Below are 12,255 nucleotides of genomic sequence, written 5' to 3' on the forward strand. Positions count from 1 at the left end.
CCCAGGCTGGACTTTAATGGTGTGATTTTGGCTCACTGTGACCTCTGCCTCCCAGGTTCAAGCAATTCTGCCTCAACCTCCCAAGTAACTGGGATTACAGGCACCTGCCACCATGCCTGGGTATCTTTTGTTTGTTTGTTTGTTTGTTTTAGTAGAGATGGGGTTTCACCTTGTTGGCCAAGCTGTTCTTGAACTCCTGACCTCAAGTGATTCACCTGCCTCAGCCTCCCAAAGTGCTGGGGTTACAGGCATGAGCCACCGCACCCAGCCCAGAAGTCTTCTCATCTTGCAGAACTGAAACCCTTTATCCATTAAACAGCAGCTCGCCATCCCTGTCCCAGCCCCTGGCAACCACCATTCTGCTTTTTGTTTCTATGAATTCGACTAGATTTCCTCATAAAAGGAATCCTGCAGCATTTGTCCCTTTGTGACTGGCTTATTTCACTGAGCATAAAGTCCTTTCTGTTTCTCTACGTCGTGGCATGTGTCAGGGGTTCCGTCCTTTTAAGGCTAATACTATTCCAGCGCGCGGACAGGCCACACTGTGCTCATCCATTCAATGGACGTTGGGTTTTTCCACCTCTTGGCTATCGTGCATAATGCTGCTAGGAACACGGCCTACAAATATCTCATTAAAGGGGCCGGTGCTGTGTCTCTGCCTGTAATCCCAGCACTTAGGGAGGCCAAGGCAGGAGGATTGCTTGAGTCCACGAGTTCAAGACCAGCCTGAGTAACATAGTGAGACCTTATCTCTAATTAGAAGATAAAGAAAACAAAACCTTATCTTTTTAAGATCCTGTTTTTAAGTTGTGGGGCGTATATGACCAGAAATAGGATTGCTGGATCATACATTGCTATGGTTTGAATGTGTCCCATAAAGTTCGTGTGTTGAAAACTTCATCCCCAGCTGAGTGCAGTGGCTCACGCCTGTAATCCCGGCAGTTTAGGAGGGCTGGGGCGGGTCACAAGGTCAGGAGTTCAAAACCAGCCTGGTCAATATGGTGAAACCCCATCTCTACTAGAAATACAAAATCAGCTGGGTGTGGTGGCGGGTACCTCTAATTCCAGCTACTGAGGCAGAAGAACTGCTTGAACCCAGGAGGTGGAGGCTGTGGTTAGCCGAGGTTGCGCCATTGCACTCCAGCCCAGGCGATAGTGCGAGACTCTGTCTGAAAAAAAAGAAAGAAGGAAAACCCAATCCCCAATGCAACGGTGTTGGGAGGTGGGGCCTGATAAGATGCAGTTAGGGCGTGAGGGTTTAATAATGCTGCTGTCTCCAATCACATTAGTTAGCTCACGTGCGGCTTTGTTACGAGGGAATGTGGCCCCTCTTGCTCTTGTGCCCTTGCGCTGTCTGTCTCTCTCTCTCGCCCTTCCACCTTCCACGACGGGTGATGCAGGAAGGCCCTGAGCAGGTGCTGGTGCCCTGCGCTTGGACGCTCAGCCTCCAGAACCACGGGTCAGGTACACTTCTATTGTTTCTTGATTACCCAGTGTCAGGTATTCTGCTACAGCGACACACGTGAGCTGTGGCACGTGGGAATTGTGTTTTTAGTGTTTGCAGAGCCACCATACCTTGGGTGTGGTGTTTCCACAGCAGCTACACCGTTTCACAGCCCACCAACGGCGCACAGCGTTCCAGCCATCCCGCCCGTCCCACATCTGCGCCAACGCTTGTTTCTTTGATAGTAGCCATCCTATCGAAGGGTGTCAAGTGTTTCTCAGTGGGATCCCTATGATGAGTGATGGTGAGCATCTTTTTGTGTACTTCGTGGCCATTCGTATGCTTCTTTGGGAAAGTGTCTATGAAACGTCTTTATTTTTCAGTTGAGTTGTAGAGTTCCTTATATATCCTGGATGTTAAGCTCTTGTCAGATACGTAATTTGCAAACGTTTTGTCCCACTCCATGGATTCTCTTTTCACTCTCTTGAGAGTGTCCTTTGATGTGCAAAAGTATTTTATTTTTCTTTTGTTGCTTGTGCGTTTGGTGTCACATTTCAGAAATCATCGCCAAATCCAAGATCACAAAGATTTCTTCCAGTTTTATAGCTTTAGCATGGTTTTGCTTTTACAGACTGTGCTTTTGGCATTATGTCTAAGAACGCTTTTCCCAGGTCACAAGGATTTTAAACGTTTTCACCTAAACATTTTATAGTGTTATATTTTCACATTTAGACCTCTGACCCATTTATATTAACTTTTGTATAATGCATGTGGTTTGAGATTGCCTCTTTTTTGGTATATGAATGTCCAATTGTTTCAGTGCCCTTTGTTGAAAATTGCTTTGCGCCTTGTCAGAAATCAGCCGTGTATGCGTGTGGTCTCTTTCTGGACCCTGTTGCTCAAATGGCCTGGGTATATACCCCTTTACCCAAACTATACTGCTTATAGTAATGCTTAAAAGTGGGGAGTGTGATTTAGCTTCATTTTTCTTTTTGAAATTCGTTTAGACTGTCACGGTGTCTTTGCTTTTCCATTTACATTTTAGGGGTCAGCACCTTTTTTTTTTTAAGATGGAGTTTTGCCCTTTTTGCCCTGGCTGCAGTGCAGTGGCGTGATCGCAGCTCACTGCAACCTCCGCCTCCCGGGTTCAAGCGATTCTCCTACCTCAGCCTTCCAAGTAGCTGGAATTACAGGCACCTGCCACCATGCCCAACTAATTTTTCTGTAATTTTAGTAGAGATGGGGTTTTGTCCTGTTGGCCAGGCTGGTCTCAAACTCCTGATCTCAGATAATCTACCGCCTTGGCCTCCCAAAGTGCTGGGATTACAGGTGTGAGACACCATGCCCTGCCCCATATACATTTTAGAATCAGCTTGTCTATGTCTTGTTATAGCTTGTTCAGACCAAGAGACATCTGAGGCCAAACAATGGGTAACTCATGGCCATTCAGTGATATTTTGAATTCTGGTTGTATTAGTGCATTTTCACGCTGCTGATAAAGACATACGTAAAACTGGGTAATTTATAAAGAAAAAGAGGCTTAATGGACTCATAGTTCCACATGGCCAGGGGGGCCTCACAATCATGGCAGAAGGTGAAGGCACGTCTTACATAGTGACAGGCAAGAGAGAAGATGAGAACCAAGTGAAAGAGGCTTCCCCTTATAAGACCATTAGATCTCAGGATACTTATTCACTACCATGGGAACAGTATGGGAGAAGCCTCCCCTGTGATTCAATTATCTCCCACTGGGTCCCTCTCAAAACACGTGGGCATTTGGGAGCTACAATCAAGATGAGATTTGGGTGGGAACACGGCTGAGCGTATCACTGGTCTTTCCTAGTGCACCTGCTGCTGTTTACTGCTCAGAACCCTCAAGTGTCTACTCCATGAGTTGTGTCCAGATTTTAAAGGTGCATTCCACAGGAGAGGCAGGTGGAACTTGCTTACTCCATCTTACCTGGAACCAAAACCCTCTTGTTAATTTGTAATAGTGTGATAATTGCATTGTGGTTATATATTTAAAGCCCTTATCTTTTAGAGATGCAAACAGAAATATACATGAATTAAAAATTATTTATTTCTTAATTTTAATTTTTATTTTTTTGAGACAGAGTCTCACTCTGTCACCCAGGCTGGAGTGCAGTGGTGTGATCTGCTCATTGCAACTTCCGCCTCCTGGGTTCAAGTGATTCTCCTGCCTCAGCCTCCCAAGTAGCTGGGATTACAGGCACGCACCACCATGCCCTGCTAATTTTTGTATTTTCAGTAGAGATGGGGTTTCACCGTGTTGGGTAGCTGGCCTTGAGCTCCTGACCTCTAGTGATCCACCTGCTTCAGCCTCCCAAAGTGCTGGGATTACAGGCATGAGCCACCATGCATGGCCTGGATTAAGTGATTTTTAAAATCACAGTGTGAACTATTTTTTTTTTTTTGAGACGGAGTTTCGCTCTTGTTACCCAGGCTGGAGTGCAATGGCGCGATCTCGGCTCACCGCAACCTCCGCCTCCTGGATTCAAGCAATTCTCCTGCCTCAGCCTCCTGAGTAGCTGGGATTACAGACACGCGCCACCATGCCCAGCTAATTTTTTGTATTTTTAGTAGAGACGGGGTTCCACCATGTTGACCAGGTTGGTCTCGATCTCTTGACCTCGTGATCCACCCGCCTCGGCCTCCCAAAGTGCTGGGATTACATCTTGAGCCACTGCGCCCGGCCGAGAACTATTTTTTAAGAATATATCAGATTAGCAAGGATAAAAAGTTTGTTAATGGGCAGGCAGCAGGAGGCAGTGGTGTGGACCCAGCAGCCAGGCTTCCTGGGTTCCAGCCCCAGCCCCCACCTTCACAAACCTGGCCTTGAGCTGCTGCTCTAAGGGGGACAATGTCAAGCCTCCCCCCGGGGTGTCAGGGTGGGGGGTGGACAAAATGATTGTAAGGCAGAAGCACTTAGAACCTGCCTCTGACCGTGAATGTGAGCTGTTTGTTACTCACCCCGGGGGTGGGAGAAGGGTCAGAAGGGCGTGGCCCTGTGGAGGGCGGTCTCCTGGGGTCACTGTCACTATTTCAACACTCGCACCTGTTGACTCACAAGGCCCCTTCTGGGAGTCAGTTCTGTATGTTCTCATAGGGAAGGCCACTTCAGGGCTCATGGTAACAGCAAAGGTCAGGAAACCCCTATGTAGTCACTCACAGAAACACGTTCCATTATGGCTCAGTGCTAATTTATTTAGAATAGAATCCTGTGCAGACCTGTATTGCTCCATTGTGGGAAGACAGGTCTGTGTTGTGGTGCAGAGGGAAGGGCACCCCGGCTACCGTTTGTATAAAAATGGAAGAATACACGTCTGGGTGCCTGCCTCTCCCAGCACAGACTCTGCAGAGCACCCCCGCCCCCGCCCAGCCCAGCAGTGGCGCCCCTCAGAGAGGAGAGCTGGAGATGCGGGATTTGGTGCAGCAGATGACATAGTTACAGGGGTGGGGTCTTAAGAAACGCAGTATCTTCTCTTACTTTTTAACTATTATAACATCTGCATATATTATCTTCTCCAAAGAAGCTGAAAATAATAATAAAAAGGAAATAAAACAGTCGTCCCACTCAAAGTGATCTACAGATTCCATGCAATTCCTCTCAAAATTCCAATGATGGCCGGGCGCGGTGGCTCACGCCTGTAATCCCAGCACTTCGGGAGGCCGAGGTGGGCGGATCACCTGAGGTCAGGAGTTGGGGACCAGCCTGGTCAACACGGTGAAACCCCATCTCTAAAAAAAAAAAAAAATTCCAATCACATTTTTCACAGAAATAGAAAAAACATCCTAAAATTTGTTTAGAATCACAGAGGAGGCTAGGCATGGTGGTTCAGACCTGTAATCCCAGCACTCTCCTGACTAACTGGGGAGCGTTTCTGGAGGGAACGAGAATCGAGTGGGCTTCTCACCTCGGCGCCTTGCCTCAGTCACGGTGCAGGATCTACAGGAGGAAGTGGGGGCCGAGGCGGGAGGGTCAGCAGCATCGGAAGACCCCATCTCTGCAAAAAATGTGAGAATTAATGAGGTGTGGTGGCATTGTGGTCCCAGCTGCTCAGGAGGCTGAGGTGGGAGGATCGCTTGTGTCACGTGTCACATAAAGAGACCACTAGGCGGGCTTTGTGTGGGCAACAAGGCTGTTTATTTTGCGCTTGGGTGCAAGCGGGCCAAGTCTGAGAAAGGAGCTAGGCCAAGTGGGTGGGAGGGGGGTTGGTTTATAGGCTGGGCGAATGGTCAGCTCAAGGTGGCAGCCTGTCTTGGGGAGGGGAAGGGCGTCACGGCATGCATGAGCACAAGGGGAGGGGTCATTGATTACAAACAGGCATGAACATAAGGATTAGAAGTCTCCGTCGCAGTCAGAGGGGAGGGTGCGGTAGATTACAGAGGTGGGGGTCTTGAGAAACACAATGTGTGGGGGGGGAATTTTTGCAAGGCTGAGCAGGAACAATGGATGCAGGCTATAGTAATTCGTCGAGGCAGGAACAAGCTGTTTCACTTTTTCTGTGGCCACCTGGTTACTTGTGCTTACTTCAGACTTCTTGGCTTCTGGGACCATGCAGAGGTGTATGTGTGGGTCACCAACGCTTACGTGCCAGGTTTGGACTCGGAGCCTCAGAGGTTGTGGCTGTAGTGAGCTAGGATTGCGCCGTTGCACTTTTCAGCCTGGGGCACAGAGCAAGACCCTGTTTTGTTTGTTTGTTTGTTTGTTTGTTTGTTTAAGACAGGGTTTCACCATATTGGTCAGGCTGGTCTTGAACTCCTGACCTCAGGTGATCCGCCCACCTCAGCCTCCCAAAGTACTGGGATTACAGGCGTGAGCCACCAGGCCCGGCACAAGACCCTGTTTTAAACAAGCCAGCCAACCAAAAATATCACACACACACACACACACACACACACACCCCAATATTATTCAGTCTTCAAAAAGAAGGAAATGACCCTGTTATTTGTGGCAAGATGGCTGAACCTGGAGGACACTGTACCCAGTGAAATAAGCCAGGTACAGCCAGACAAATACAGCATGATTTCACTTATCATGGAAAGCAAAAAAGTTGAACTCGTCGCAACAGAGAACAGAGGGGTAGTTACCAGGCCCTGGGAGACAGGATCAATAGGGAAGTGCTGGGAGAGGGGACACGCTGGCAGTTGTGAGGTGACCGTAGTTGGTAATGATGTATCGCACACTTGATATTGGCTAAGAGAACAGAGCTCGTGCCCTAACCCCGCGCTCGCACACACACACACACACACACACACACACACACACACACATAACTGTGTGAAGTGATAAACATGTTAGCTCAGTTGTGGTAATCATTGTACAGTATGTATGTACATCGAATCGTCACGTTGCATACCCTAAGTATATACAGCTTTAAATTTTGAATCCTACCTGAGTAAAGCTGCAAAAAAATAAAAATTCTCTGGGAAAGGTTTCTGGAGGAAACGAGTCAAGTGGCTTTCTCACCTCGGCGCCTTCCCCCAGTCACGGCGCAGGACTGTGGCAGGAAGTGGGGTGAGGCCCCTTCCCTCTTTCTATTTAACCTTTTTTTTGAGACGGGGTCTTTCTCTGTCATCCAGGCTGAAGGGCTGTGGCACGGTCACAGCTCACTGCAGCCTTGACCTCCTGGGCTCAAGTGATCCCCCCATGCCAGTCTTCTGAGTAATTGGGACCTAAGGCATCTGCCACCATGCCCAGTTAACGTAGACAAATTTTTTGTGTAAAGGCAGGGTCTTTATGTTGCCCAGTCTGGTCTCAGACTCCTGGGCTCTAACAATCATCTTTCCTAGACCTCCCCAAGTGCTGGGATTTCAGGCATGGGCCACCATGCCTGCTTTATTTATTTATTTTTTTTTTGAGATGGAGTTTCGCTCTTGTTACCCAGGCTGGAGTGCAATGGCGCCATCTTGGCTCACCGCAACCTCCGCCTCCTGGGTTCAGGCAATTCTCCTGCCTCAGCCTCCCGAGTAGCTGGGATTACAGGGATTACAGGCACGCGCCACCACGCCCAGCTAATGTTTTGTATTTTTAGTAGAGACAGGGTTTCACCATGTTGACCAGGACGGTCTCGATCTCTTGACCTTGTGATCCACCCGCCTCGGCCTCCCAAAGTGCTGGGATTACGGGCATGAGCCACTGTGCCTGGCCTGCTCTTTTTTTTTTTTTTTTTTTTTTTGTGGGCTCAAGCAATCCTCCCACCTCAGCCTCCTAAGTAGCTGGGACTACAGGCATACCACCATGCCTGGCTAATTTTTAAAATTTTTTATAGAGACTGGGTCTTGCTATGTCACCCAGGGCTAGTATTTAACCCCTGGCCTCAAGCAGTCCTTCCACGTCAGCCTCCTGAGTAGCCAGGATTACAGGCGTGAGCCACCATGACCGCCAGGGCCCTTCTTCAGCAAGGAGTTTTCTTTATTGTTTTCATTGAATTATTGCCCCCACATACTTCAAATACACAACAACCCCCAAAAGGGTTTGTGGCTCCTATGTAGAAATAAAGAAATTTTAATTCAAAAAGGTTAAGTAACTTGCCCAAGGCCACAGCAGTTTGCCTGACTCTACCCCACACAGGTCCTCACGCGGATAAGTGAGCGTGGTGGAGGAGGAGCCAGCAGCCCGGGGACTTGGATTTTAGCTCTGTTCTGCTGGGGAAACTGGAGCAAGTCACCTGTCCTCTAGAGTCCGGGCAGCTGTGGCTGGAGCCTCCCTTCGCCAGAGGCTCAGATGTGCTGCTTTTCCCCGGGAGGCTTCACGTCCTGAGTAAGCGCAGCCACCTGTGGTTTTTCACTCACTCCGTGTGAACACGTCCCAGATTGCTCCACGGCTCACTGGCAGTCTTCGCTCAGCAAAATCCTTTCTGTTTCATTTTACATATTTCTATCACTGTGTTTTCAAGTTCACTAAGCTTTTTATTTAATATTTTTTATTAAGATGGGGTCTCACTGTGTTGCCCAGCTTGGCCTCCAACTCCTGGCCTCAGGGGCTCCTCCCACCTCAGCCTCCCAGGGTGCTGGGATCACAGGTGTGAGCCACCCCACCAGGCTCTTCCTCTGCAGCATGTCTGCTGTGAATCCCTTCTGCGCAGCTTTCATATCACACCCTGTAGCTTCAACTCTGGAAAATTAGTTTCCGGCCTTTTTATATGATCCATGTTTCTACTTCACTTTCCTCATGTGTAAAATACAGTTATAATAACTTTTAATATACTTGTCTGTTAATTCTAGCATTTGTGGTAGCGACGAGTTGTTTTGGATTGGTTGATTTTTCTCCTCCTTAACGCTAATTTGTTCCTCCTGTTTGCATGCCTGCTAGCTTTCCATGAGATTATCATTGTCATGTAATTTACTTGGTTGGTGACTGGATACTTTTATATTCCTCTGATATTCCTGAGCTTTGTTCTTTGATGCAATTAAGTTGCTTGGAAATGGTTGGATCTTTTCAGGTCTTGGTCTAAGATTTGTTACGCAGGAACAGAGTGGTTTTCAGCTAAGGGGTAATTGTTCCTTTAGGGTGCTAGATAAAATTCAGAACACCCAGTGAAATTTTAATTTCAGATAAACAACAAACGTTTGAATATAAATACTTATATATCCCTTGCAATTTTTGTTTATTTTTTGAGACAAGGTCTTGCTCTGCCGTCAGGGCTGGAGTGTACAGCAGTCATGGCTCACTGCTGCCTTTACCGCCCAGGCTCAAGTGATCCTCTCACCTCAGCCACGTGAGTAACTGGGACCACAGGCATGTACGACCACTCTTGGCTAATTTTCTTAATTACGTGTAGAGACAAGATCTTGCTCTCTTGCACAGGTTGGGCTCAAACTCCTGGGCTCAAGCTATCCTCCCACCTCAGCTTCCCAAAGTGCTGGGATTAGAGGTGTGAGCTTTCGTGCCCAGTCCTGCCCATGTTTAAACTGGACTATTTATAATTTTATTATTGCATTGTAAGAACTTTTTTTTTTACATGTCTTGGATACAAGTCCCTTATCAGATATGTGATTTGCAAATATTTTCTCCCATTTTCTACGTTGCCTTTTCACTTTCTTGATGGTGTCCTTTGAAGCATACAAGTTTTCAATTTGGTGAAATGGGATTTATCTATTTTTAAATGTTGTCTCTTACGCATTTGGTGTTGTATCTAATAAGCTGTTTTATAGTTTTAGCTCTTACATTCAAATTTATGATGTGTTTTGAGTTGATTGGGTCTAACTTTATTTACTTATTTTTATTTATTTATTTTTTGAAAAGGAGTTTTGCTTTTGTTGCCCAGGCTGGAGTGCAATGGCACGATCTTGGCTCACCACAACCTCCGCCTCCCATGATTCTCCTGCCTCAGCCTCCTGAGTAGCTGGAATTACAGGCATGTGCCACCACGCCCAGCTAATTTTGTATTTTAGTAGAGACGGGGTTTCTCCATGTTGGTCAGGCTGGTCTCAAACTCCTAACCTCAGGTGATCTGCATGCCTTGGCGTCCCAAAGTGCTGGGATTACAGGTGTGAGTCACGGTGCCGGCCAAACTTTATTCTTTTGCATGTGGATATCCAGTTGTGTGTGTGTGTGTGTGTGTGTGTGTGTATGTGTTGAGTGGGTGTGGTGTGTGTGTTTGTATGTTGGGTGTGTTGGGGTTTTTGTGTGTCAGGCGTCCCCAAACTACGGCCCACGGGCTGCATGCGGCCCCCTGAGGCCATTTATCCGGCCCCCACCGCACTTCAGGAAGGGGCACCTCTTTCATTGGTGGTCAGTGAGAGGAGCACAGTATGTGGCGGCCCTCCAACGGTCTGAGGGACAGTGAACTGGCCCCCTGTGTAAAAAGTTTGGGGACGCCTGGTGTGTGTGTTGGGGTATGTGTATGTGTTGTGTATGTGTGTGTGTGTTGAGGTGTTGTGTGTATTGGTGTGTGTGTGTTGGGTGTGTATGTGTGTGTTGGGACATCTGTGTTGTGTGTGTTGGTGTGTGGATATGTGTGTGTATATGTGTGCTGGGGTGTGTGTTGTGTGTGTGTTGGGGTGTGTTTGTGTGTTGGGGGTGTGTGTATTGGGGGTATGTTGGGTGTCTGTGGTGTATGTGAGTTGGGTATGAGTGGTGTGTATGTTGTGTGTTTATGTGTGTGTGTTGTGTGTGTTGGGGTGTGTTGGGTGTTTTGTATGTTGGGTGTGTTGGGTGTGTGTGTGCGTATTGGGTGTATGTGTGTCTTAGGGGTGTGTGTTGGGTGTTTCTGTGTGTTGTGTGTGTGTTGGGGGTATGTGTATGGGGTATGTGTGTGTGGTGTGTATGTGTTGGATGTGTATGCGTGTGTTGGGTGTATGTGCTGGGGTGTATACGTGTGTTGGGTGTGTGTGTTGTAGGCGTTGGGTTTGTATGTGTGTGTGTTGGGCATTTGTGTTGGGTGTGTGTGTTCGGGTGTGTTGGGTGTGTACGTATGTTGGGGTATGTGTCTTGGGTATGTGTGTGTGTTGGGTGTGTGTGGTGTGTTGGGGCATATATGTTGGGGTGAGTGTGTTGGATGTGTGTGTGCATTGGAGTATGTGTTGGGTGTGTGTGTTGGGAGTGTGTCGGGTGTGTATATGTGTGTGTGTTGGGTGTGTGTGTATTGGGTGTGTGTGATGAGTGTATATGTGTGTTGTGTGTGTTGGGGTGTGTGTGTTTGTATTGGGTGTATGTTGGGGTGTTTGATGTGTTTGTGTGTTGTGTGTGTTGGGGTATGTGTTGGGTATGTATGTGTATGTTGGGTGTGTGTTGGGGCATGTGTTGGGCATGTGTAGTGTGTTGGTGTGTATGTCTGTTGGTGTGCATGTGTGTAGGGTGTGTGTATTGGGTGGGTGCCAGGGTGCGTGTTGGGTACATTTGTGTGTTTGTGTCTGGGTGTGTGTTGGGGTGTGTGTTGGGTGTGTATGTGTGTATGTTGGGTGTGTGTGTTGCATGTGTTGGGAGTGTGTGTTGGGTGAGTGTGTATGTTGGGGTGTGTGTTGTAAGTGTTGGGAGTGTGTGTTGGGTATGTATGTTTGGGTGTGTGTGTGTTGCACGTGTTGGGAGTGTGTGTTGGGTGTGTATGTGTGTATGTTGGGGGTGTGTTGTGTGTGTGTGGTGGGAGTGTGTTGGGGGTGTGTTGGGTGTGTGTTGTACATGTTGGGAGTGTGTGTTGGGTGTGTATGTGTGTAGGTTGGGTGTGTGTGTGTGTGTGGTGGGAGTGTGTGTTGGGTATGTGTGTACGTTGGGTGTGTGTGTTGTACGTGTCGGGAGTGTGTGTTGGGCGAGTGTGTGTGTTGGGGCGTGTGTGTGTTGTATGTGTTGGGGTGTGTGTTGGGTATGTGTGTGTGTTGGGGTGTGTGTGTGTTGTACGTGTTGGGAGTGTGTGTTGGGTGTGTATGTGTGTATGTTGGGGGTGTGGTGTGTGTGTGTTGGGAATGTGTGTTGGGAGTGCGTGTTGGGGGTGTGTGTGTATGTCGGGGGTGTGTTGTGTGTTGGGAGTGTGTGTTGGGTGTGTATGTTGGGGTGTGTGTGTTGTACGTGTTGGAAGTGTGTGTTGGGCGAGTATGTATGTTGGGGTGTGTGTTGGGGAGTGTGTGTGTTGTATGTGTTGAGGTGTGTTGGGTGTGTATATGTGTGTTGGGGTGTGTGTTGTACGTGTTGGGAGTGTGTTGGGTGTGTATGTGTGTATGTTGGGGTGTGTGTGATACGTGTTGGGAGTGTATGTTGGATGTGTATGTGTATATTTTGGGGTATGTGTACATGTTGGGAGTGTGTGTTGGGTGAGTGTGTGTTGGGGTGTGTGTGTTGTATGTGTTGGGAG

The sequence above is a fragment of the Saimiri boliviensis genome, chromosome 5 (genome assembly GCF_048565385.1).
Source record: "Saimiri boliviensis isolate mSaiBol1 chromosome 5, mSaiBol1.pri, whole genome shotgun sequence".
Lineage (NCBI taxonomy): Eukaryota > Metazoa > Chordata > Mammalia > Primates > Cebidae > Saimiri > Saimiri boliviensis.